The sequence below is a fragment of the Sus scrofa genome, chromosome 13, assembly GCF_054392235.1.
Source record: "Sus scrofa isolate SSC_HxYL_T2T_F1_AM1 chromosome 13, Sscrofa_HxYL_maternal_Yorkshire_Landrace_v2.0, whole genome shotgun sequence".
NCBI classification, from domain to species: Eukaryota; Metazoa; Chordata; class Mammalia; order Artiodactyla; family Suidae; genus Sus; species Sus scrofa.
In genome coordinates this window covers 53,694,625-53,717,878 of record NC_139395.1, presented here as the reverse complement: position 1 = coordinate 53,717,878, position 23,254 = coordinate 53,694,625, and the positions used below count along the sequence as shown (strand labels likewise).

Genomic DNA, 23,254 nt, shown 5'->3' with positions numbered 1-23,254 from the left:
ATTAGGAGATTGATAGGGCCAGACTTGTGTTTTAGAAATGATAGTCAATTGACAAGATTTCCTATCCTATATGCCATTATTTTTTTATTTATTTACTTATTTATTTAGTCTTTTTTTTTTTTTTTTTGCCTTTTCTGTGGCCGCTTCCATGGCATATGGAGGTTCCCAAGCTGGGGGTCCAATGGGAGCTATAGCCGCTGACCTACACCAAAGCTCACAGCAATGCTGGATCATTAACCCACTGAGCAAGGCCAGGGATCGAACCTGCAACCTCATGGTTCCTAGTCGGATTCGTTAACCACTGAACCAAAATGGGAACTTCCATTATCTTTTTAGTATCTACCTGACTGACTGGACTGTGAACTCTGTGGGGCCTGGTCTTGGCTGTTTTTTTTTGTTTGTTTGTTTGTTTTTGGCTTTCCAGGGCCACACACAAAGCATATGGAGGTTCCCAGGCTAGGGGTAGAATTGGAGCTATCACCACTGGCCTACACCACAGCCACAGCAATGCCAGATTTGAGCCCATCTGCCACACTGGATCCTTAACCCACTGAGCAAGGCCAGAGAATGAACCTGCATCCTCATGGATACTAGTAGGCTGATTTCCACTGAACTGAGACAGGACTTCCTTGCCTGTTTTGTTCACTATTGTTTACCCAGTGCCCAGCACACAATACATACTCACTAATATTTCTGGATGGATGAGGGTAGGGGTGTGGTAACCATAAAGGGTGAGCCCTCAATCCCTGAGGTGATGTGCTGTAGCAAAGCCTGGCAGTGAGAAGGACAGATACTCACCTGGGGCCCATCCAGGTTCCCCAGGAGAGGGGCTTCCCTGGAGGCCCTGCCCACAGTCCTCACTCTCTTCTATGGGAATATAGTTTTGTTCCTGTACTTTATGGACATTTTGTGTTTTAACCAAGCGACTTTATTGTGAGGCGACCTAGTCCCACAACATTTATTAGCTGAGCAACCATTAACTGCCACTGTACTTCTAGATGCCAGCTCACAAGATCACAGGTGTTCTAGGAGAGTAAGCCCCTGGGGAGGGCAGTTTTCTGCTGTCATCTTTGGTGTTGGGCAGAAAATGTTGTTCCTCCGTGCCTCACTTTCCCCCCATGCAGTATGGAGTTAGACAAATGGAATTCCTGATGTTCAAAGAGGAGAATTTTGACAGGAGAAGCCCTTGCTGCCCTTGCAAGTCCTTCCTGTAAATGGACTTGTGATAGTTCCTTGAAATGGATGGATGGTTAGGACTCAGCCCATGCTGGAGAAACAGAAAGTTTTACATTCATTCATTCATTCATTCATTCGTGGGTCAGTCAGCAAACTTTGCTCAGCAGCCCTAAGCACTTTTGGAAAATGTTCAAATAAGGGATTAGGCTTTCCTTGCAGGGTCTTTCACCCTCAGGTTGTAAAGTAGGCCTTTTTTTTTTTTTATGAAAATAAAGATCTTCTCTGGCTTGCCCATTTATTCCAGGGTGATTCAGGCACCCCCTTTGTGTTGGCTCCACTAGACTTTACTGTCCTGGAAGGCGTGGCCTTGTCTGGTGCAGCAACACCCCACTTCTGGCCCAGGGCCCCACACCCTCAAACTGATAATGGCTTTGACGGGCTTTACTGACTAGAAAACAGTAATTTTTGGATGGCATCATGAAGGGCAATATCTGAAATTGAGGTTTGCCCCAGGCTGTGTTCTGTTTTCACACTCCAGGAGCTGGCTGCCTAGAGTCCTGCCTTGGGTTAGTTTCACCGCCTGTTAGTTGTTCTTTTCCTGATCCGCTTATCAGCTTCCATCTGGTTCTTTAGGCAGGAGCTGTTTCAGTCACTGATTTTTATGAGCTCTTTGTTCACTGCCCCAAGGGTTCTGTGGGGCCTGCTATGCTTCTTCCCCCTCCCAAAGTTCAGCCCTGACCTTGAGAGACTGGAGACCAACAAAAGGGAGAGTCACCTGTCCTGACCTGAGGCTCTAGCCTTAACTCTCAGACTCACTAACCCTGTGACCTTGTGCAAGGCACTTCACCTCTCCAGGGTGTCTTCTTGGAGATGCTGCAGCATTTCCCACAGTCTGCTCCTCAGAACATGGTTTCCTCCAAACACTAATAGGCACTGCAGGGGAAAAATGGGGCCTATTGTCAAGCTAGTTGGGCATTGCTGGCTTAAGCATTGTCAAATGTGGCTTTCCTTGGAGTTACCTGGTGGTCTAATGGGTTAAACCCTGCCGTGGCACGGGTTCAATCCCTGGCTTGGGAACTTCTCAGTGCTGTAGGCACAGCTGGGAAAATAAATGTGGCTTTTCTCATAGGATCCAATAGAGCCTATGAAAGGTCAGTGTGCACAGAGAGGTCTCTCAAGAAGGATTGAATGTGCAGCCCCCTGACCGCCACATCTGCTGTTGCACAGATCACACCAGGGACGTGCTGCAGATCTTGAAGTTTCTTCCCACTGCCGCAATGATGTGCCTGGGACAGAAGCAAAGTAACCAAAGACAGAGATGTGGGATTTTGGAATGCTTTAGCTCCCCCACCCCCCCTGGCCGCTGGAAACTTTACTGTATTATTGTAGGCAAAAGACAGAAGAGGATTTCCAATCCCTGTCATAAGCTTACTGGTGAGTGAGTGGAGAACAAGTGGGAAGGTCAAATATCGTCATAAAGGTTTTCATTCAGGCAGAAACTCTTGTGTAAAGAACCCTGGGCTGCAAGTTGAAGAACCACTGCAATTTCTGCCTCTTCTTCTGGCTGTGTGACTTTGGGTGTGTCTCTTCTCTCTCATATCTCTCATTGGCTTAAAATAGGGATTGGTTGATTGATGATTTCCCGTTCAATCCTAAAACTTTAGGTATATTGTTTAAAACAACTGTAAGCCTCCTGAGGATGGATGTGGTCTGTCTCTCCTTCTTGACTCCTCAGGGCAATGCCTGGGACAAATATTTGTTGAATAAATGTGAAAACAGAATAGGCTCCTTATTACATTCATTGGCATAATCCCAGAGACAGCTTACTATTAAATGATTGCTAAAGTAATTGAATGAGTACATAAGATCTTCCTCAAGGCACATGAAGATGCTTTGCAGGAGATGTTATTATACAGATGAGAAACTGACACTTTGAGAGGCCAAGGACCAGGTGGTGATCCTATAGCAGGAATGGAAGAGCCCAGACCCAGACCCAGCCTCCTGAGCCTCAACTTCTGCTTTGCTGTGTATGTGTGGTTTTTTTTTTTTTCCTCACTAAAACATCTTTATCTGTCCATGGGCTGGCCAAAGGCATTAATTAGGATAGCATCTTGAAAGATTTGCTGTGAAGCTAATGAAAAAGCTCTTCAGTTCTCCAGGGAGCCTAGCTAATCCTCTACACGGCAAATTATAGTAATATCTGTCAATTCTGGGCATCTCCTAAGGGACTTTTTATATGCGCTGGCTATAAACATCCCAGCAACTAAGCAGAATACACCTTGTTTGTCTCCATTTTGCAGCCAAGGAAACAGTGTTAAGTATCTGCCGCAATGGCACAGGTAATTTTGTGCTCAGACTTAGACCTGTGTCTTTGATGCTCTGAAGGGAGAAAGTCCCTGGCCTTCTCACCATCTTTCTTCCCCCCCCCCCCCCCCCCCCCCCCCCCGTTCATACTGGGTGGGGCACTTGTCTGACCTTGTCTCTGCAGCTGGGAGCTCAGAGCCCCCCTGCAGAATGGGGCGGAGCTGCTGTGGCTGCCACAGGGGTGGGGCTGGGCTTCAGCCAAGGTGCAAAGGGTGGATATTCTAGTTTCATTGGAGCCCATCAGCATGTTCCTGATTCCAGGCCCTAGTGACAGGAGGAACTGCCAGGAGGGTGTTAGGAGAAGTGGTGAAGATCCCGACACAGTTTTCAAAGTTTTCCAAGTCTAGTTTGCCTTCTATGAAGCTGGATAACAGTGGTACTTATGTCATAAAGTTGATGCGAAGGTGCACTGTGGTAAGAAGCCCCTAGCTTGTGGTCACCAGGAACCTAACACCTAGCACATGGCATTAGGCTGTTATCAGCCTGTAAATTGTTCTTCCACCAGCTGCAGAACTGGGGAGGAGCTAGCAGAACACATGCTCTCCACTTTTCTATGGCAGTTTTTTGTTTTGTTTTGTTTTGTTTTTTTTTTGTCCCTTTAGGGCCACACTTGTGGCATATGGAAGTTCCCAGGCTAAGGGGTCGAATCAGAGTTGCAGCCGCTGGCCTATACCACCGCCACAGCAACGTGGGATCTGAGCTTGTCTGTGACCTATATCACAGCTCACGGCAACGCCAGATCCTTAACCCACTGAGTGAGGCCAGGAATTGAACCTGCATCTTCATAGATATTAGTTGGGTTCATTAACTGCTGAGGCATGACAGGAACTCCTCTAAGGCAGTTCCTATGGTGACCACTTTGGAAAATTCATTCAGCAAGGACTTGAGTGCTTGCCATATGCTCAGCACTCTATCAGCATGCTGGGGGATGCCATCAGACCTGGATCATGCTTCCTGTCTAGAAGGAGAGGCGAATGCATGTGATAGGAGACAAGAAGGGTTCAGGAAGGACCTTGCAGGGTCTGGCACACAGTGTGCACTTGGGACATGTTTCAAAACACTCAAACTGGGAGTTCCCATCGTGGCATAGTGGTTAAAGAATCTGACTAGGAACCATGAGGTCGCGGGTTCCATCCCTGGCCTTGCTCAGTGGGTTAACGATCCGGCATTGCCGTGAGCTGTGGTGTAGGTCGCAGACGCGGCTTGGATCCCGCGTTGCTGTGGCTCTGGCGTACGCTGGCAGCTACAGCTCCAATTAGACCCCTAGCCTGGGAACCTCCATGTGCCGCGGGAGCGGCCCAAGAAATGGCAAAAAGACAAAAAATAAAATAAAAATAAAAAAATAAGAAAAAAAAACACTCAAACTGGAGGAGACTGGGATGGGCATCATACTTGAGGTGGCACCAGGAAACACAGGACAGGCATCTGGCGGGGGGAGGTCACCCAGCCCTGCTATGGACTGGTAGTGGCATGTGAAAGGCAGCACCTGTCCTGATGCTGAGCCCTGCTGGGTGGAGACCATATGCGTCAGTCTCCCTCTTGGGAATCTGATAGAAAATTCCTACCAGGCAAGAGCATGACACAGTCCCTGGAGGTAAATTAACATTTTCAATTCTGAGGGCCAAGAATCAGGCTTGGAGAGCAGCGTGAGGCTGGGGTGGCAGAACCTCTGATTATGGCATCGCTTGCTGGGGCTACAGAGGTTCAGAATTATCAAGATGTATTTATGAAGTGCTGGCTTTGTGTGGGGTGTTCTGCTAGGGTGTGGGTGGTGAGAGTCTTGAGACTTTTGTTCCCTAGGTGGAAGAAGAGCCTGGGAACTCCAGTTTAAGCTTTCTCCATGATCGTTGCTTGGACTTGAGTGGCATGTGGCTTTTGTCCCATCCCTGTGCAGTGTTGTGTGTGCTTTGTGCAGCCCGAGCAGGAGTCAGTGTCTTTTATAAGGATGAGGATTGATTGAGATCCTACTATGCACCAGGCACTGTCCTGGGCTCAGGGATAGATCTGTGACTGGCACAGGCAGGGCCCGATAATCTGACAGGGTCTCTACCTTAGAGGGGCTCAGATTTTACAAGGGCAGGAACTAAAACAAGAAGTAAAATGAGTGACCAAGAGGAGCTCTGAATGAGTGGGAGGGAGGCCTGGGGTCTGGGGTCTAGTCTTGGTTTGGGACTAGGATTAAGGGAAGGATGAGGGCAAATTGGCTACTGCAGGGGGTGGAGCTGGGAGCTCAGATGTGTAATCTACCTGTTTCCATGGTGTAAATACTGCCACCATGACTAGCTTCAACCCACTAATGCAAAGGCGCTGAGCCGTGCACCGGCGGCCCTCCCCAGTGTGAGCTGGCTTCAGCATACCCCCCACTTAGGGTTCGGATCTAGCCACCCCTCTGAGTGTTGTTTCCTGATCTCTGAAGTGAGTAGGTGGGACTAGACAACAAGAAATTCCTTGGTGAACTGTGTAAATGCAAAATGTAAATGTAAGTGTTGTGTAAATGTAAAATGGTAATGATTTCTCATAGCACTGAAGTGTTATGACCAACACTGTCTTCTAACCCGTCTACTTAGGACCCATGGTCAAGAGTGGGATGTGATGTTTTGAGCTGTTTAAACCTCACCCTCCTCTTTTTAAAACTGCTTTAAGAAAATCCACATCTTTGATTTCAAAAAATAAAAAATTACTTGTAGAAACCTAAGAAACTATAAGCAATTGAAAGAAGAAAACAGAGTTACTTTGGTTTTTTGAATAGAATCATGAGTGTGATCTTTTATTTATTTTTTATTTTTTAAATTAAATTTATTTTTCTTTACTTTTTTTTTTTTCTTTTCTTTTTTTTCTTTTTTAGGGCCGCACCCGTGGCACATGGAGGTTCCCAGGCTAGGGGTCAAATTGGAGCTACAGTTGCTGGCCTACACCACAGCCATAGCAACTTGGAATCTGAGCCATGCCTGTGACCTACACCACAGCTCATGGCAACGCTGAATCCTTAACCCACTGAGTGAGGCCAGGGATTGAACCTACAACCTCATGGTTCCTAGTCGGATTTGTTTCCACTGTGCCACGATGGGAACTCCAGGTGTGATCTTCTATTGTTGTTAAATGTGACCTAGACTTATACCATTGTGTAAAATTTAAGGTGTATACATGTTACTTTGATACATTTATGTATTATGATGCAGTTGCCATTGTAATGATATTTATCACATTATATACTTGTGGTACAATACTCTTATCTATATGGTAGTCCCCCATTATCTGTGGGGTGATACATTCCAAGACTTCTGGTATCTGCCTGAGAAACCTCAGAGAGTACCAGGCCCTATGTATGATTGTTTTTTTTTCCAATTCCTACATACTGATGATGAAGTTTCATTTACAAATTAGGCAGAGTAAGAGAATATCTAAATTGTCGAAATCATCTCTCTTGTGCTTTGGGGCTACTGTTACATAAAATAAGAATTACTTGCACACAAGCCCTGCGCTACCCTGGCAGCCAATCTGGTAATGGAGAAGGCTCCTAAGTGACTAGTGGGCAGGTGGTGTACCCAGTATATGTGCGCTGGACAAAGGGATGGTGCACATCCCAGGTGAATTTCATCGTGTTACCCAGAATGGCCCACACTTTAAAACTTATCAGGGAGTTCCCTTCCCGGCTCACTGGAAATGAAACCGACCAGTATCCATGAGGATGTGGGTTCCATCCCTGGCCTCACTCAGTGGGTCGGGGATCCAGTGTTGCTGTGAGCTGTGGTGTAGGTTGCAGACATGGCTCAGATCTGACATTGCTGTGACTGTGGTGTAGGTCAGCAGCAGCTGCAGCTCTGATTCGACCCCTACCCTGGGAAGCTCCACATGCTACAGGTGAGACCCTAAAAAATAAAAAGACAAAGAAAAAAAAACTTATCAGTTATTTATTTCTCAAATTTTCCATTTAATATTGTTGGACCAAGGTTGACTGTGGATAAGTTTAACCACAGAAAGCAAAATGAGGAATCAGGGGGACTACTGTATTCAGTATTTGATATGCCGGGTCTCTGTGCTTATTTAGTGCTCACTGGGTGTGGTCTTACTGCTCCTTAGACCCTCACTTGCATTTGGTCGGTGAGGAAACTGCCCAAGAGGTGATATGCCTGGAGGTTGCACAGCGAGTTAGAAGCAGAGGTGGAATGAGAGCCTAGACCTATAACATTGTGTAAAATTTAAGGTGTATACGTGTTACTTCGTTGCATTATATATTGTGATGTGGTTGCCATATCCTGGAGCCATGAATGAGGGCCAAGTCAAAGCCCAATTGTGTTTTGGCAGGTTGTCCTCATGTTTATAGGACTGAGGGTTTTGGGTTTTTTTCCTCCTATCTATAAATTTGAGCAAGTGAGAACAGTTCCTCCCTTTCCCTGATTTCCCTCCTTGCTTTGCTTCCTGCCCCCTTACCCCCAGGACACTGCAGTCCTTCCTCATACCTACCGTACTGTTAGGATTTTTCTGTGTTAACTCATTTTCTCTCCCACCCTCCTCCCCAATTATGCTGTTGTTTCAGTTTTGGTGGTTTGTGGTTTTTTTGCCAGGTCTTGTTTTATAATCTTAGTATAGTAGTTTTATGATACTTCTCACTTGTGTCCATCATTTTTTAGTTACGTTATCTTCCTATGCATTCTTTGTAAGGGGCTGGATGATATCTCATTCATTGAACAAATGCTGATTGAATGGCTGCTGTGTGCCTGGCCCTGTATTGCGAGTGAATGAGCAGGAATGCGACGCTGCCCCTGCCGGTGTGGAGGTTCTAATTAGTGGGAAAGTCAGCCATTAACCTCCTAATCGCATGGACAGAATGTTCTGCTAGGTTACAGTGATGGAGTGGTGGGTGAATTTTAATAATTACCTGTTCTGTACTCCGCAAAGCAAATGAATGGGAGTTTCACCTCTCCAGTAACATCTGGAAACAGTTCCAAGTCTGTGGTGGGGAGGAGTGGTGGGGTTGAGTATTCCAGGCCAAGGGCATGTTTTTCCTGTTGTGAAAAGTGAGAACAAAAGTATTATAAAACTACTAGTATTGCAAAGAAAATGTTGGGCTTGTGAGGCATAGGTCGCAGATGAAGCTCAGATCTGGTGTTGGCGTAGGACAGCAGCTACAGCTCTAATTAGACCCCTGGCCTTGGAAATTCCATATGCAGAAAGTACGTCCCAAAAAAGAAAAAAAAAGGTTATTGGGCTTGTGGATAGTAGGCATATTTTAAGTTCTGAACCAATCAGAGCTCTAAACACGTGTTAAAGGCCCAACGCTCCTTTCTTTGTGTTCTTTATCTTTTTAATTATAATAATGTATTATCAACGGAACTATTTTTCTACCCACCTGTATATTTAGAAAATTTGCAAATCTCCAGAAAATTTAACAGATTTTTTTCTTTTATCTAGATTTTATGTGAACATTTTCTCTCACTATTCTGTGTGTGTGTGTGTGTGTGTACACATATACTTTTTTTTTTCTAAACCGTTTGGAAACCATTGCATATATTCTGACACTTTACCTCTAAATGCCTTGGCCTATAACTCCTAAAAATAGGGACAGTCTTCTCTATATTCACCTACTGTCACCCACTCCTGCAAATTACCAGTAATTTTATATTGTCTTCTAATATCCACTCCATATTTAAATTTCCTTTGTTGTTCCCAAACACCTTTTACAGCTCATTGCATCTCTCCCTCCCTCCCACGCCACATCCAGGGATTATGCCTGGCTGAAGCACTTCGTTTGGTTGTTATGTCTCCTTAGTTTCCTTCAGTCCAAGACAGGACCTTCTCCTGTATTTGGCCTCCAAGACGCTGGTGTTCTAAAGAGTCGGATCCATGTTCTGGATTTGTCTGCGTATCCTCGTGGTGCTGTCTGCTGTGTCCCTCTGTCCTTTCCCTTCCATGAATGTCACGTGAAGCCCAGAGGCTGGTGGTGGGTCCAGGAACAGCATTTGCAGTGACAGGGCCTCATTGGTGACATCGTTCCTCCCCAAGGTCAGGGTGACCCATGGCTGGTGGTGCTGAGGTAACACTTGGTTAAGACCACAGTCTGCATTGTGTTTCAGTTTAGATCTGATAGAGATAATAATAATTATATTGACTGTAATTCTAACAGTTACCTTTGTAATAAAAAAGCTCTCTCACTTTAAACACAAGTTTTTTTTGAAATTACAGAAACAGTCACATATTAGTACTGTTCTTTTCGTTTGTTTGTTTTAAGATTTTCAAATAAGATTGAGTCTGTTTGATATGGACCTTATAGGTATAATGGCTAAGGGAGACATTTCAGAGAAAGCTTCTGCCCTTAAAAAATTTTCTCCCTTGGAGTTCCTGTTGTGGCTCAGTGGTTAACCTCATGATTCCGACTAAGAATCATGAGGTTGTGGGTTCGATCCCTGGCCTTGCTCAGTGGGTTGAGGATCCAGTGTTGCCGTGGGTAGTGGTGTAGATTGCAGACATGGCTCGGATCCTGCATTGCTGTGGCTGTGGCGTAGGCCAGCAGCTGTAGCTCCGATTGGACCCCTAGCCTGGGAACCTCCATATGCTGCAGGTGTGGCCCTAGAAAAGGCAAAAAGACCAAAAAAAAAAAAAAAAAAATTCTCCCTCTTTGTTTTTGTTTTCTTTCCCGCTCTTTAGGGTGGCACCCTTGGCATATGGAAGTTCCCAGGCCAGGGGTTGAATCAGAGCTATAGCCGCCAGCCTATACCATAGCCACAGCAACGCCAGATCTGAGTGCATTTGAGACCTACATCACAGCTCACGGCATCGCTGGATCCCTTAACCCACTGCACAAGGGCAGGGATTGAACCTGCATCCTCATGGATCCTAGTCAGGTTCATTACCACTGAGCTACAATGGGAACTATCCCCTCTCTTTTTTAAATTGAAGTATAGCTGATTTATAATATTGTGTTAACTTCAGGTGTATAGCAAAATGATTCCATATATGTATAATTTTATATGTATTTCAGATTATTTCCCATTACAGGTTATTATGAGATATTGAATATAGTTCCCTGTGTTATACAGTTGCTTGTTGCTTATGTATTTTATGTATAAGTAGTTTGTGCCTATTAATCTCATACTTCTAAATTGTCCCTCTGCACCTCCTCCCTTTCCCGTTAGGTAACCATACGTTTGTTTTCTCTGTCTATTTCTGATTTGTATATAGATTCATTTGTAGATTTTAGATTTTTAGAGTCCATGTATAAGTGATATCATGTAATATTTGTCTTTTTCTGATTTATTTCATTTTGTATGGTATTTTCTAGGTCCACCCATATTACTATAATTGGCAATATTTTATGCTTTTTAATGACTGAGTAATTGTCCATATATGCACTACATCTTCTTAAACCAATAGTCTGTTCATGGGCACTTGGATTGTTTCCATGTCTTGGCTATTATAAACAGTGCTGTCTTGAACATATGGGTGCATTTATCTTCAAATTCTAGTTTTGTCTGAATATACACCCAGGAGTATATTAACTTTATGTTTATTATGTTAGCTTTATGTTTAGTTTTTTTAGGGAAACTCCATACTGTTCTCCATAGTGGCTGCACCAGCCTACATTCCCACTGGTGTAGGAGGGCTCCTTTTTCTCCACAGCCTCTCCAGCATTTATTGTTTGTATGCTTTTTTTTTTTTTTGTCCTTTTTGTCTTTTCTATGGCCACACCTGCAGCATATGGAGGTTCCCAGGCTAGGAGTCCAATCGGAGCTGTAGCTGCCGGCCTACACCACAGCCACAGCAGCACAAGATCCAAGCCATGTCTGTGACCTACACCACAGCTCATGGCAACGCTGGATCCTTAACCCACTGATTGAGGCCAGGGATCAAACCCGTAACCTCATGGTTCCTAGTCAGACCCGTTTCCACTGCACCACAACGGGAACTCCTGTTTGTACACTTTTTGATCATAGCCATTCTGACTGATGTGAGGTGATGCCTCATTGTGGTTTTAATTTGCATTTCTTTAATAATTAGTGATGTTGAGCATTATTTTCATGTGCCTGTTGGTTGTCTGTAAATTTTCTTTGGGAAAATGTCTATTTAGGTCTTCTGTCCATTTTTGGATTGGGTTGTTTGTCTTTTTTGCATTGAGTTGTATGAGCTGTTTGTATATCTTGGATATTAACCCCTTGTCAGTCACATCATTTGCAAATATTTTCTCACATTCTATAGGTTGTCTTTTTGTTTCATTGATAGTTTCCTCTGCTGTGAAGAAACCTCTGAATGTGATAAGGTCCCATTTGTCTATTTTCGCTTTTATTTATTTTGCCTTGGGAGACTGATCTAAGAAAATATTCCTACAATTTATGTTTAAGAATGTGTTGCCTATATTCTTTTCCAGGAGTTTTTGGTGTCATGTCTTACATTTAGGTCTTTAAATAATTTTGAGTTAATTTTTGTGTGTGCTGTGAAGGAATGTTCTAATTTCACTACACACAGCTGTCCAGACCACTTGCTCAAAAGACTGTCTTTCCTCCATTGTATGGTTTTCCTTCTTTGATGAATTGACCATAGGTGGATGGGTTTATTTCTGGGCTGTTTATCCTGTTCCATTGATCTGTATCTCTGTTTTTGGTTTTTTTGTTTGTTTGTTTGTTTTTTTTTTTGTGACAGTATCATCCTGTTTTTTATGCTGTAGTTTTGCAGTATTGTCTGAAGTCTTGTGGAGGGGGTGGGTTATGCCTTCAGCTTTATTCTTTTCTCTCAGGATGGCTTTGGCAACTCTGGGTCTTTTGTGGCTCCATATAAATTTTAGGATTATTTGTTCTAGTTCTGTGAAAAATATCATGGGTATTTTGATAGAGATTGCATTAAATCTGTAAATTGCTTTGGGTAGTACGGTCACTTTAACAGTATTAATTCTTCCAATCCAAGGGCATATTTTTCTCTTTTTTAATAGATGTAGCAGGCTCTAACAGTTAGTTTATAACATTCAGGAAGAAAACAAGACCTCCTCAAGCTTAGAATGCCATTGTGGGAATTTTGGAGAGTGACAGGCTCCCCAGGTGTGTGTGTGAAAGCATATCCATGTGTTCTCGTTGTCTCAAGGGAGTATGAATGGCCAGTCAGGGTGTCAAAAGTAGTATCAGATATGACACCAAGAGATGAACCCTGTGCCAGTCTGGAGAGGCATGATGGCACAGAAGGCATGATTTAAGTTAAAGTCAAGGAAATCTATCTTGAGTGCCTGCTTGGTGCCAGGCATTGTGCCAGGTGCTGTGAATGACTCAAGCTGGCTCTTGCGAACCTTATAGTCTGGAGGGAACAGACTTAAACACACCATTTCCAGGGTGATAAGTATCCAGTGGGTGTTAAGTTTCCTAGGGGAGGTAGTAGTCAGAAAATGAAAGCTTACATGAGGCCCAGTCAGGTAAGAGTGGTCTATGCATATGCAAAGGCCCTGAGGCCAAAGAGAACCTGTGGCATGCTGGAAGAAGAGAAAGTTGCTCAGTGTGGCTGTATCATGGAATGTGACAGGAGACAGGAGGGTCTGGGATGGGAAGACTGGGCCCTGAGAGCCTTGATAGTAAAGAACTTAGATTGTCTTAAACCCCAGGAGATTCCAGGAGAAGCATTTTAAGTTAGGGGAATGACGTGATCAAATTTACATTTTGAAAAAAGATCTCTGGCTGGAGTAGGAAAAAGATTTGCAGGGAGGCTAAACTTGGGGCTGAGAGACCAGCTGGGGGTATTATAGCCATCCAGGAGAGAGGTGGTGAAGGGAATGAATGGGAAGATGACTGGATATCAGTAAGGAAGGTAGAATAAATAAAAAATATTCTGGTGCTGGAGTTCCCATTGTGGCACATCGGAAATAAATCCGACTAGGAACCATAAGGTTGTGGGTTTGATCCCTGGCCTTGCTCAGTGGGTTAAGGATCTGGTGTTGCTGTGAGCTGTGGTGTAGGTTGCAGACACGGCTCAGATCTGGCGTTGCTGTGGCTGTGGCCTAGGCTTGCAGCTGTAGCTCCGATTAGACCCCTAGCGTGGGAATCTCCATATACTGTGGATGTGGCCCTAAAAACAAAAAGCAAAAAAAAAAATTCTGGTACTCAGAGTTCCTTTGTGGCCTAGAGGGTTAAGGATCCAGTGTTGTCACTTCTGTGGCTTGGGTTCGATCCCTGGGATGGGAACTTCCACGTGCTGTGGGTGTGGCCAAAAAAAATTCAGGCAGTAGGGGTGGTATTGGATCTGGGGACTAAAAGAAATCATCCTTCCATCTGTCCATCCATCCATCCGTTTGTCCTTCCATCCATTCATCCTTTCACCCATCCATCCATCCATCCATCCATCATACATCCATAAAGCCAAAGTTTTTAGTTGAAAGGGTCAACATTTCAATTTTAACCCATGTATCTGGAATGGGCATGTGTAGGTGGGGGATACACAGTGAATGAAGCAGACACGGTGATCCCTGCACTGATGGAATTTACCTTCTTCAGAGATGGAAACTATCAACAGACAAATGTATGAAACAACATTATCTGATGATGTATGCTATGGAGAAAAATAAAGAAGAATAAAGAGGTAGAGAGTAAGATGTAGAATTTTATTTTATTTTTTGGCTACAATGAGCATCAGCTTGATGTGGGACCTCAGTTCCCAGACCAGGGATTGCACCTGAGCTGTAGCAGTGAAAGCACTGAGTCCTAACAACTGGTATACCAGGGAATTCCCCAAGATATGGAATTTTAGATAGGGAAATTTGGAAGGATTTTTTTTGGGGGGGGGGGCCCACAGGTGCAACATATGGAAATTCCCAGGCTAGGGGGTTGAATTGGAGCTGCAGTTGCTGGCCTACACCACGGCCACAGCAACACTGGATCCTTAATCCACTGAGTGAGCCCAGGGATCGAACCCTTGACACATGCATACTAGTTGGGTTGTTTCTGCTGAGCCACGACAGGAACTCCTGAAGGGATTTTAAATAGAATACTATTTCAGCACAGATTTGAATGCGGATAGAGCAAGCCCTGCAGCCCTCTCAGGAAGCTCATGACAGACAGGAGGGATAGCATGTGCAAAGGCCTGGGGCAGGATAGCGGCTTGGCCTGTGTGAGGAACAGCATGCAGGTCAGTATAAATAAAAGTGTGTGTTGGTCAGTCTGGTCAGCCCTGTTACTGAGGGGTCTCATCTTGAAGATTGGGTCTCCTTTCTCTGCTGACAAAGAGAGGGCCGTGATGGGCTTGCTCAGGCAACTGGGGAGTGGACAGTGGACAGTGTCAAGAGATGTGTTGCCACGCACCAGAGATTGTTGAGCCTAGGCAAGATAAGCATCTTTTTGACAAGGTCTCTCTTTGGCTAGAGCTGTGTATTTCAAGCGTTCCACCAAAATCCCCATGGGCAGAGAAGAGGGAATATCACAGCTCAGAAGAAGGAAGGTGTTTTAGAATAATCATTTATATTGGCCAGATAACCATCATACCATGTTTTCTTCATGTCATGTTTTCTTTTTTTTTGTATATGAGAAAGCTATTGATTAATCATATGTTTTATTAATGTTGACTGATATTATGAAATTGCCCTACTGGTTCTAATAGTTTTTCAGATCTTATTTTATTTATTTATCTTTTTTGTTGTGATTAGGAGGAATTTTTACAGATATATAATCACATTCTCTGCGACCTAATAAAATTTTGCTTCCTCTTCCTTTCAAATTGGTATTTTTTTTGGTCTAATTGAATTGGCAAATGCTTCCTGAATAATGTTGAATAATGGTGAAATCTGTGAAATCTCAGGTCATTCTTTCCTTATACTACCTTCAGTGGGAGTGCTCTAACCCTTCCCCCAAAATGTGATGCTGGCTTTCAGTTTCACCTGTGACTCTCTTGAGGAAGTTTCCCTCTATTCCTATTTTGTTAAGACGTTTCTTAAAAGTCAGGAATAAATGTTGAAATTTAACAAGATTGGCATTTAAGGAGACATTTTTTTCCTTTGACTCTGTTAATGAGATTAGTTATACTGATTGATTTCCCGATACTGACCAATCTCGCATCCCTAGTATGAACCACGTGATTGTGATTTCTGTTTCTTTTAATAAAAAAAAAAGTTTTTTTTGTTTTTGTTTTTTTTTCTTTTTATAGCCGCACCTGCTGCATATGGAAGTTACCAGGCTAGGGGTTGAATCAGAGCTGCAGCTGCCAGCCTGTGCCACAGCCACAGCAACTCAGATCCAAGCCGAATCTGTGACCTACGCTCCAGCTTTCAGCAGTGCCAGATCCTTAACCCGCTGAGCAAGGTCAGGGATGGAACCCACATCCTCAGAGACAACATCAGGTTCTTAACTTGCTGAGACACAATGGGAAGTCTTGGAATCTGACTTTTTTTTTTTTTTTTTTTTTTTTTTTGTCTTTTTAGGGCCATACCTGCAGTATATGGAGGTTCCCAGGCTAGGGGTCTAATCCAAGCTGTAGTGCCGGCCTATGCCAAAGTGACAGCAACGCCAGATCTGAGACGCGTCTGACCTACACCACAGCTCAAGGCAACGTCGGATCTTTAACCCACTGAGAGAGGCCAGGGAATCAAAGAATTTGACATTTTATATTCAAATTCCTGCTCTGTGCTATGACTCTAGGCAAGGATGTAACCTCCTTGAACCTCAGTGCCCTTGGACTGCCTTGGTTCACCTCCTGACTGTGCCACTGTGTGACCTTGGGTGAACTGTTTAACCTGTCTGTGCTGGAGTTTCCTTGAATGTAAAATGAGGCTAATAGGACCTACCTTCTAGGGTAGTTCCGAGAATAAATGAGATAATGCGTACAACACACTTCCTTAGCCTAGTGCTTCAGTTGGTGTGTAATAAATGTGGCTTATTATTGCCAACAAATTGACCTCTATTTCTCTGTGGCCTTTAAATAACTTGATGGAAGTTTGCCTTGAATTTCAGTTTGTAATTTCTTTGTCCTGGTGCTTCACTGAAAGTTGTCTGCCATGCCTGTTTCTCTCACATTTGCGTTGGTGACTGAATTCGGGAAGACAAGACTGACTTCCCAGGCAGCAGCATCCTCCAGAAGCTGCAGGAGGAGGTCTGCTCTTGAATGGGCCACTCTCCTGGGTTGAGCGTTTTGTCCATTGAGGACAATGTGTGGCTTTCATGGGGGACTCATCCTGGTGACTACAGCATGGGAAAAGCGGAATGGAGTTCAAGCCTCAGTCACTGCACAACAGGAGCTGGGGGGTGGGGAAGGGAGGGCTGATTTCTCCAAGGACCAAGGAGTCAGCTCAACCAGCAGTGGGTCAAATTGAGCGAATGAAAGGATGTGAGAAAATAAGAGGTGTTAGTTTGACGGGTTTGGCCTTTTTATTTTGAAAAACGCTCCTTTTGGCTCTGAATTGGTCTCTTGAGCTGTAAGGAGCAGTGCCAGTTAACCCACATTTAATTAGAAACTAGGTTAGTGGACATTCTGTTTTTCCCCAGAGCATGTCCTGCATGTTGGACCCCTTCCAGGGGCTGGTACAGTAACGGCCATTTACACAGCCCTGGCTGTCTGGATGCTGGAATCAGCCGGGCGAATGTACATCTCTTTCCTCCCACCTCCGCCAACACTCTCCTAATTCATTTTGCCTGCTCCTCAGAGAATGCAGACTTTCTCCTTGATCTTCCTAAGGATCAGTCTTCCCTGCTGGTCTTTGCCTACCTCTGCAGTTTGGGAAACACTTCAACACCTGCTCACGGTTAGATTTTTCTTTTCCTCTGCAGTGGAAGATTTTCCTCTCCTGGGTGAAGTTATGTGGATTTCCTTTTGTCTGATGACTTCCCCCTGGGGGGTGTGTGTGTGTGTGTGTGTGTGTGTGTGAGAGGGAGAGGGAGAGGGAGAGAGGGAGGGAAAGAGAGAGAGAGAGAGAGGGAGAGGGAGGGAGGGAGGGAAAGAGAGAGAGAGAGAGCAAGAGAGAGAAGCTTCCCTCCTCCCTCCCCCAGGCCTCACTGTGTCTTGTTTCCTGGGTTGGAACCCAGCAGACAGTGATACAGAGACTCCCTTGTCTGCCTGGTTCCCACCAGCTGATGAGCAAGGTCATTTTCAAACTCCTGACACCTGCTTATCAAAACTGCCAGCTGCGTGCCACAAAATGTCCCCTCCCCCACACCAGGGACGGGGGAGATAGGAAAAGACCAGGGAGGCACCAAGGGCCAGAGAGCAAAGGACACTGTCTGCACCACGTTTAAGTCATGGGTGGGCATTTGATTGGACAACAGAACTCTGGAGGCTTTTGTTTGATGTAAATGCCTCTCCATAACCATTGTGTTGTGCAGTGGGGAGTTCTTTTAAATAGACAGTACCCACACTGTGATTTGATTCCCCCTCCTAGTTTTTTTTTTTTTTTCGTTCTGTGAGCAACATTACTTTTTAGAAAGTTTTATATCATCCTCCTGCCTCTTACTATTTGAAAGTGCTATGAGTACAGAGGCTCTATATCATGAAATACATAAATTAGATTGGATGGGATTTCAGTGGAGGTGAGGAATGGGTGAAGGACCCTGTGTGTGAGCAGGTGTTCCTCTTTCCTATTTGTGGATATGGCTGTTCTCAGGGTTCTTCCACAGGGATACTCTGTTCTGGGAGCTTCCTGGTGGATCCTGGGTATCTCTCTCTCTCTCTCTCTTTTTTATTTTATTTTTTTTTTGCTTTTTAGGGCCATGCTTGCGGCATATGGAAGTTCCTAGGCTAGGGGTCGAATCAGAGCTACAGCTGCTGGCCTACACTGCAGCTGCAACAACACATGATCCGAGCTGTGTCTGCAACCTACACCACAGCTCATGGCAAAGCAGGATCCTTAACCCACAGAGTGAGGCCAGGGATCAAACTTGCATCCTCATGGATACTAGTCAGGTTCATTTCCACTGAGCCACACCAAGAACTCCTCCTGGGTGTATCTTGAGGAGCAGCTGCCTCAGTCTTCAAGAGTTGGCCATCTAGGGAATGGAAATCAAAGAGTTCATTGTGGCTAGAGCTGCTTGGGGGTTGGTGGGGGAGACCCTTCTCTCCACTGAACACATGTGGTTTTGAACATAGAACAAAGATGGGGACATGTCTGGGCAGTAGGTAGGAGAAGATCCAGTTTTGAGGAGTTTGGAACATATAACGGGGGGAGGGGAGGGTGTTTCTTCAAGAAAGAGAATTCGAAAATATCCTTTTCTGGAGTTTCTATTGTGGTACAGCAGAAATGCATCTGACTAGTATCCATGAGGATGTGGTTTCAATCCCTGCCCTCTCTCAGTAGGATGGGGATCCAGCATTGCTGTGAGCTGTGGTGTAGGTTGAAGACGTGGCTCGGATCTGGCCTTTCTGTGGCTATGGTGTAGGCCGGCAGCTGTAGCTCTGATTCGACCCCTAGCCTGGGAACTTACATATGCCATGGGTGTGGCCCTAAAAAGCAAAAAAATAAAATAAAATAAAATCCTTTTCCAAATTTTATAAAAGCACCCCACCACATGAACACCTTTTGAAGGATGGGCTGCAACGTCATGAGCTTCCTGGTTTATCCATTTGATGCTGGAGCAAAACAAGCAGAGACACATTGTGAGGAGAAATTTAGATGTGGGGAGGTGAGAGGTTCAACTCTAGGCCAGATTAGAAAGAAAATGAATGTAGTGTGTTCCTTTGTGTCTACATGCTGCTCAACCTGCAGGTGTAGCAAAAAGCAGGCATAGACATTTCTTTAAATGATGGGTGTGGTTGTGTTCTGATAAAACTTTATTTTATTAAAAACATTTTTTATTGAAGTATAGTCGATGTACAATGTTGTGTTAGTTTCAGGTGCACAGCAAAGTGCTTCAGTTATACATATATATTCTTTTTCAGATTCTTCTCCATTATAGATTATTATAAGATATTAAATATAGTTCCCATGCTGTAGAATAGGTCCTTGTTGTTTATTTTATATGTAGTAGTGTGTATCAGTAAATCCCAAACTCCTAATTTTTCCCTTCTCTCTTCTTCTTTGGTAACCATGAGATTGGTTTCAATGTCTGTGAGTTTGTTTTTATTTTTATATAGAGAGTCACTTGTATTTTTTTTTCGATTCCAGAAATAAATGATATAATATGGTATTTGTCTTTCTCTGACTTACTTCACTTAATGTGATAATCTCTAGGTCCATCCATGTTGCTTCAAATGGCATTATTTCATTCATTTTTATGATTGAGTAATATTCCATTGTATATGGCTACCACATCTTATTTATTCATCCATCAGTGGACATTTAGTTTCCTTCCTTGTCTTGACTATGAACATTGGGGTCCATGTATCTTTTTAATTTATAGTTTTCTCTGCATATATGCCCAGGAGTGGATTGCTGATCATATGTGGTTCTTTTTAGTTTTTGCTTTTTTGTTTTTTTCATTTTTAATTAGGTTGTCTTTTAATTATTGAGATACAAGATGCTTTATATAAACTGTGCACAAGTCCCACAGATATATAATTTGCAAATATTTTCTCCTCTTCTGAGGATTGCCTTTTTTTACTGTTTTGGTGGTGGCCTCTGAAATACAATTTTTTAATTTTAATGATGTCTATTTTATCAGTCTTTTTCTTTTATTGCTTGTGATTTTGTTGTCATATCTGAAAAACCATTGGCAAACCCAAGGTCATAAAGGTTTACACCTATGTTTTCCTGAGCTTCATAGTTTTAGCTCTTACATTTAGGTCTATTATTCATTTTGAGTTAATTTTTGTATATAGTGTGAGGTAGGAATCCAAATCATCTTCTATGTGGATATGCAGTTGTCTCAGCACAAATTTTGTTAGGAAGACAGTTATTTCCCCCATTGAATTGTCTTGGCAATCTTGAAAATCAATTGGTCAAAAAGTAAGAGTTAATTTCTGAATTCTCAGTTCTATTCCATTGATACCTATGTCTATCCTTATGCTGGTACCACACTGCCTTTTTTGTTTGTTTGGTTGGTTTTTTAGGGCTGCACCTATGGCATATGGAAGTTCCCAGTCTAGGGGTTGAATTGGAGTTGCAGTTGTCAGCCCATGTCACAACCACAGCAATGCCAGATCCAAGCCACATTGGTGACCTACACCACAGCTCACGGCAATACTGGATCCTTAACCCACTGAACGAGGCCAGGGATCGAACCTGCATCCTCTTGGATTTGGGTTCATTACCAGTGAGCCACAACAGGAACTCCTGTTCTTCTCTTTCAAAATTGTTTTGGATATTTGGGTCTTTTTAGGTTTTTTTGTTTGTTTGTTTGTTTTTGTTTTTGTTTTTGTCTTTTTGTCTTTTTGCCATTTCTTGGGCCGCTCCCATGGCATATGGAGGTTCCCAGGCTAGGGGTCGAATCGGAGCTGTAGCCATTGGCCTACACCAGAGCCACAGCAACATGGGATCCGAGCTCGTCTGCAACCTACACCACAGCTCACAGCAACGCCGGATCGTTAACCCACTGAGCAAGGGCAGGGATCGAACCCGCAACCTCATGGTTCCTAGTCGGATTCGTTAACCACTGTGCCATGATAGGAACTCCAAGGGTCTTTTTAGTTTTTTGAGGAAGCTCTGTACTGTTTTCCATAGTGGCTTTACCAATTTACATTACTGCTAATAATGTAGGAGGATTTCCTCTTCTCCACACCCTCTCCAGCATTTATTATTTGTAGTCTTTTTGATGATAGCTGTTCTGACTGGTATGAGGTCATTGTAGTTTTGATTTGCATCTCTCTAGTAATTAGCAGAGTTGAGGCTTTTTTTTTTTTTTTTTTTTTTTTTTTTTTTTCAGGTGCCTGTTGACCACCTGTATGTCTTCTTTGGAGAAATGTCTATTTAGTTTTTCTGCCCATTAAAAAAATTTTTTTTTTATACTGAGTTATATAAGCTATTTGTGCATTCTGGAAATTAAGCCTTATTCATTGCATCTTTTGCAAATGTTTTCTTCCATTCCATAGGTTGTCTTTTCATTTTGTTGATGGTTTTCTTTGCTGTGCAAAAGCTCTTAAGTTTGATTAGGCCCCATTTGTTTATTTTAGCTTTTATTTCTTTTGCCTTGGGAGACTGATCTAAGAAAATATTCACATGATTTATGTCAGAGAATGTTTTGTCTGTGTTCCCTTCTAGGAGTTTTATGGTATCATGTCTTATATTTAAATCTTTAAGCCACCAATAAACTTTATTTGTATAAGCAGGCAGAGAGCTAGAGTTGGCCCTTGGGCCATAGTTTGCCACCTCTGATCTAGACAATTAATAATTTCAGATTGTTTGGTGAATTTTGCTAAAAAGTAGTAAGTTAAAAAATTAAAAACAAATTTTATAGCATCTTGCTTTTATAAGTTTAAGTTTATTATATTATTAACTATTACTTTTTGTTTAGTGTTAAAACTTTTTGAGAATTTTGGAAAAATATAAAGAGGAAATTTATAAATCACTTGTTAACTCTACCATTTATCAGTAAACACTGTTAATCAGTGAATATTGCAGGAGGTTTCCTTCTTGCATCAGTGTCATATACACACACACTGATAATGTTAATTGAATTCATGCTGTCTGCACAACTTGGTTTCTTGCTTTCTTCTAGAATATGAAGGTCCAGGTGGTGATGGAAGTGGTACAGTTTTGGAGGAGGGTGCCATCATGGTTAAGGCTGTGGATTGTGGTGTCTTGAGTCCTGGGTGTGAAGGCCAGTTTTGTTGGAGCTGTGAGGCCTTAGTCAAGTGACTTTAGTTCACCTGTTAAGTAGGGGTAATCATTCTACCCACCTCCCATGGTGGTTGTCAAGTTGGGCAGGCACAGAAATTAAGTCCTCAGTGGATTTTGGACAACATCATTATTATTAGTGCCGTTATTATCATTGTGTTGTAGGAATGGTAGCTGTTCCTGGGTTTGGGGGCAGATCATGGAGCCGAGGCCCTGCCTTGTAGACCTGGCACATCTTGAAGGAGAGTAGGGATGTCCCAGCCCATCAAGTTCCCCAGAATGCATTGTCCCTCTTGGACACGCCATGAGGGAATCCTCGTCTTCATTGGATGCCATGCAGGACCCCAGGACCTGTCTGTGCTGGTCCCTCTACAGCATCACCCCTCCCACCTAACCAGATCCCACTGCTTTCTCTTCAATTCAGTCAAGCAGGGTCTCTGCAAGCATCAGGAAAGATCACGATGGAGTGAGAACTGTGATTGACCGAGCACTTTCCAAACCTGGGTCTCGTTAATGAGATTAACCTGGTCTCCAGTAGCACCAAGTTGGGATTTGGGAATGATTATTCCCTAGTATAGGCGAAGAGACTAAAATTTATGGTCACATATCAGGGAAATAAATGACTGTGTTGGGGCACTGCCGTCTTTGCTTTTGTTGAAACCTGGGTTTCTCAACCTCGGCACTAGTGACATTTTGGACAGGATCCTCCTTTGTTGTTGAGGGTTGTCCTGTGCACGGTGGGCTGTTCAGCAATGTCTCTCACCTCTACCCACTAGGTGCCAGCAGCACATCCTCTCCAAGTTGTGACAACCAAAAATGTCTCATGCATTGCCAGATGTCCCCTGGGGGAAAAGGAGGAGACATGTATTTGCCTGCAGGTAGATGGGATTGCAAGCAGCTCATTATCAAACTTAAAACGCTGTCATCGGTGTGTCTGAACAAGGAATCTTCAGGGAGTTCCCCATGAGGGCAGAAAACCGTAAGATTCTTATTTGAGATCATGTGCTCAGAACCAGTGTGTTCACATCAGTTCCAGGTGGTTGAGCTTTACAACCTCTT

General features: G+C 43.6%; 1 protein-coding gene across 9 annotated transcripts in view; it reads left to right on the top strand.

Moving 5' to 3' along the window:
• Window positions 1-23,254, top strand: part of ARHGEF3 (Rho guanine nucleotide exchange factor 3) — a 343,125-nt gene that overhangs the window by 45,849 nt on the left and 274,022 nt on the right. Inside the window, exon 1 of one of the 9 annotated variants that reach the window (XM_084988718.1) lies at window positions 17,048-17,236. The exons of the other annotated variants lie outside the window; for them this stretch is intronic. The gene's annotated coding sequence lies outside the window, so the exon portion shown is untranslated. Of the gene's footprint in view, window positions 1-17,047; window positions 17,237-23,254 lie in introns of those variants that run through there. 9 annotated transcript variants of the gene reach the window in all.